General features: G+C 23.7%; 1 protein-coding gene across 1 annotated transcript in view; it reads right to left on the reverse strand.

Annotated features, from left to right (window-relative positions):
- Con (leucine rich repeat protein connectin) overlaps positions 1–5000 on the reverse strand; it is a 388456-nt gene that overhangs the window by 158645 nt on the left and 224811 nt on the right. The window lies entirely within an intron of this gene.

Here is a 5000-nt window from a genome sequence, read left to right on the forward strand (position 1 = left end):
TATCTCTCATTCTCTCTCACTCTCTCTCTCTCTCTCTCTCTATCTCTCTCTCTTTCTATCTCTCTATCTCTATCTCTATCTATCTTTGAATGTATGTGTATGAGACAGAGTCGATTGTCCTCTCATACATAATGTACGCTGTCGCGCACTTAAGCGGACATTCTTCTACGTTCGTAGACACGTTTATCGGTTCATTGCGTGATCATCGTCGGCCATTAAAGCGAGCATAATGACATGGCGTTATTCATTCAACTTTGTCGCATCTGATTGACCTTGCGTATCGAACAACGTCTATCTCATTTTTTTTCTTTTTTTTATTCTTTTTTTTTTTTCTATCGTCTTATAAGTTATTAAGTCTATCTAACTTAATGATAAGTTAGAAATAATTATATCGACAATTAATTATTCATATTGATATAATTAATTATGGTAAGAAATCAATTATAGATCTTATATATATATATATATATTTATTAATCGTTTTTATTAATCGATTATATGATTATTCGTTTCAATTAGTTCGTTTCGATGATAATTGAGAAAATTTCTTTCTCCTTTTTTCTGACAAAATTCTTGACTTGTACGATTTAAATTTTTAAGCGATTAAAAAGAAAAAACGAAAAAAAGCGAAAAAGAAAAGAAAAGAAAAGAAAAAGAAGAGAAATGGTGGAAAACAGAAATTAACGATTTTATGATAAACAAAAAAATTTTTTTGTTCTCTTAAACATTCATAAATTGTTTAAATTTAATTATTAAAATTTAATCTATCTTACGTTAGAATCACTGAAAAAATCACAAATAAATCGTCGACAATGAAAAATAAAATTAACATTCTTCTCGATCTCGATGAAAAATATAAGAATAAATAAAAAAAAAAAAAAAAAAAAAAAAAAAAAAATGAAATAAAATAAAATAAATAAATAAACAAAAACAAACTTTGTCGCATTTGATTGACCTTGCGTGTCGAAGAACGCCTATCATTTTTTTTTTTGTATCGTAAATTATACCAGTAATTAATTATTACTAGTAATTAATTAAAATTAACCCGCTCTCTCGATTTGTAAAAAATATAACAATAAATAAAACAGGAAAAAAAAGAAAAGAAAATAAATAATTAAATAAATAAATAAACAAACATAAACAAACTCTGTCACATCTGATTGATTTTACGTATCGAACAATCCCTATCATTTTTATCGTAGAATCTAATATACGTTAGAAATAATTATACCCATAATTAATTATTCATATAGATATAATTAATTACGGAAATTAATCAATTATAGATCTTATATATCTATATGTATATATATAAATATTTATTAGAATCTATTCTATTATTAAAATAAATTATTAAAATCAATATGAATGATTAGAATCTAATTTAATCCTAACGCTTGTGAAATGAAAAAAATCAAATCTTGGCGACGACAAAATTGAAATAAATCCCTTCTCTCGATTTGTAAAAAAATATAACAATAAAAAAAGAAAATAAATAAATAAATAAATAAATAAATAAATAAATAAATATATGAATAAATAAATGAATAAATAAATAAATAAAAATCAAAAAAGAGAAAAAAAGAAAAGAAATTATTCCGCAATATATCAAACGGATAAACAAATTTTTAATTTAATAAGTGTCATCAATTTTGTATCCATTAAATCCCTTCTTTGTAATAAACTAAGTGAGAAACTGTTCCTCTAATGAAAATGGGTCTCTCAATAGAGGAAAGAGCAACTTCCGTGAACTATCAACCCCAACACGATTTCATGGTTGTCCTCTATCGTTGTTATTGTTGTTGTTGTTGTTGTTGTTGTTGTTATTGTTATCGTTCTTGTTATTGCTTTACCGTTGTTATTATTATTATTGTTATTGTTGTTGTTGACGTTGTTGTTGTTGTTTTCGTTGTTACTGTTGATTGTGGCCAGTTCGGTTAACTCCGTTGTTTCTATCCCATTCAATGTTCGACACTCTCGAGTTACTAGTGTCGTTGTCCAATCGGACGGGACTCCATACCAGGAGTTTCGTCAAGTTCGACGAACGACACAGGAAAGGCCTTATTCGCTCTGTACACGAAGTACAGGGGTTATCAACTTCTATCATCAAAACGTTGAAATTCACTTTACATTCGATTAATCAATTCTATTTGAGATTATCTCTTTTCTTTTTCTATTTTTTCTTTTTTTTCTTTTTCTTCTTCTTCTTCAAAAACAAAACAAAATAATATTAAATTGTTAAATCTTAAATAAAAGTTATATCGCGAATTTTAATCTCTTATCAAAAAAGAAAAAAAATAAAATGAAAGAAATTACGATACTTTACGATAAATTCAATTTTTATCGAATGATTTTTTCTAATGCAATAGTATATATACTATTTGTTTAATATATTTGTTTAATATATTATATATAATATTTTTTAAATATTTGTTTAATATATTATATATAATATTTTTTTTAATATTTGTTTAATATATTTGTTTAATATAATACATATAATATTTTTTTAAATATTTGTTTAACATATTTGTTTAATATTAGATTGGAAATTATGAAACGGGCGTTTTTGTTTAGTTTTTCATTTACATTCAACGCCCGTTTCATAGTTTCCAACCTAATATATAAAAATATATATATATATATATATATGAGCCGTTTATTTTGAAAGTGGCCTAACTCCATTTGTCAATTTTTTCCGTTTGCTATAATTACATGTATAATTTTATCTTATTTATCAGTAAAGCATTTCAGGTTACTTATATTCCGAGCAAATACGATATAATTCTTGGCACATAAGTTTTCAGAGTTAGTTCAATAATTTAATCGTTTATTTTGAAAGTGGCCTAACTCCATTTATACTTAAATCAATGAATGAAAATGAAAATTTTAAAGTCCTGAATTTATTACCAACGTCGGGGTAGATCAAGAAAGTTCAAAAATATTGTATTGACACCATATGTATAAAAATATCAGACAAATTACAACAGCAAAATTCAAGGACATAATTGACCTATTACGATATATACAACCGGAACATCATAATTTTTTCAAATCCCTTTCACACACACAAAATCTATATTAGTAGTAAATTGTTTTGTAATAAATTTATGTTTGTAATTTTGTACGTTATGTAGTTAAAAAATGTTTTGAATCGCATAAATTATGTTTTCGAAGTGTTTTAAAGATATGTAAAATAAATTGAGTATTGTTTTTTTTTTTTTCACTTTGAAGCATTTTAAATTATGTTGAATGGACTTGGACACCTTCAAATTTTATAATGAATCTGATTGTTAATTTTGAAATTGGCCTAACTTCATTCTTGATAAGAAAACGCATATTATTCAGTTAATAATTGCCATTATTTTAATAGGAACTATAAATTTAACACCCTTAGATACACTTAAGTAGTATGACTCATTAGTATCCTATACGTATATTTTTAAATTCATTAAAACGCAAACCCTTAAATATCGCGATTTGAAGATAAATGGAGTTAGGCCACTTTCAAAATAAACGGCTCATATAATATATTAAATAAATATTGATATTAAATTCGTCGAACGTCCATATCGTTCCATTTAAGAAAAATTGAAACACTATCGATGACCTTGATATAATACATATAATAGATTATCGAGTATCCCTTTAATAATTTTTGTTCTTTTCTATTTTTCTTTTTCTTTTCTTTTTTTCTCTTTGAAATATAAATATCATTCGATATCAATCTTAACTATGATAATAAACAAAATTTTCAATGAAACGATTTAATCGATTATTTTCGACTAGTCCGTACTAAACTGAGCATCGTTGAAAGGTCAATGCACGTAGACGTTTGTACGTCGGGTCATATATACACCTTTGGTTAATACGAAATGTTGACCAAAATCTATCGTCCGTTTGCATTGTTCTGTTTTTGTTGACCGATCCTTTGTTAGAATGTTCGTCAAACAGTTGTTGACACTACGAGTATATTACGAGCTGATAGATAACCCCTGTGGATTAACTTCTCATTGATCATATTCAAGGATCTAATTTAGTTGTCTTATATTGTCCAAACAATAATACACGAAATTTAAAATATATTATTCGATATATATGTGTGTGTGTGTGTGTACATGTATTTGTGTTCATTTTTATAAAAAATATTACAACTTTCGATGTTATTTTGATCTTGAATATTTTTGTATTTATGTATAAGTCTTTTCTATATTTATTTAAACTTTATCTTATAAATAAATTTTTATTCATATTAAATTAATAATATTAAATTATTATAATATTATATATTATTATTATTATAATATTATTATAATAATGTTATTATTTTATTTTATTTTATTTTGTTATACTTGTATATATATATATATATATATATATATATATATATATACATATGTACAAAAAAAGATAAAATATATAGAAGTGCAGATTCTTTAAAAAAAAAGTTAATTCGTCCTTTTCGAGGATAATTAATTTTGAACCCACCCCATAGAGAAACAGACGTCGTCAAAAAAAAAAAAAATTGATATGCAGTATATTACGAGCTGATAGATAAGCCCTGTGGATTAACTTCTCGTTTATCATATTCAAGGATCTAATTTAGTTGTCTTATATTGTCCAAATAATAATATATGAAATTTAAAATATATTATTTGATATGTGTATGTACATGTATTTGTGTTCATTTTTATAAAAAATATTAAAACTTTCGACGTTATTTTGATCTTGAATATTTTTGAATTTATGCATAAGTCTTTTGTGTATTTATCTAAATTTTATCTTATAAATAAATTTTGATTTATATTATTGTAATAATATTAAATTATTATAATTGATTTTACTATATATAATATAATATAATAATTATATTATTATATTATAAATTATTATATTATATTCTTATATATATATTATTTTTATTTTATTTTGTTATACTTGTATATATATATATATATATATATATATATATATGTATATATATATATATACAAAAAAAA

This window comes from Vespa mandarinia, chromosome 18 (assembly GCF_050613455.1).
Source record: "Vespa mandarinia isolate Hongniang chromosome 18, ASM5061345v1, whole genome shotgun sequence".
NCBI classification, from domain to species: Eukaryota; Metazoa; Arthropoda; class Insecta; order Hymenoptera; family Vespidae; genus Vespa; species Vespa mandarinia.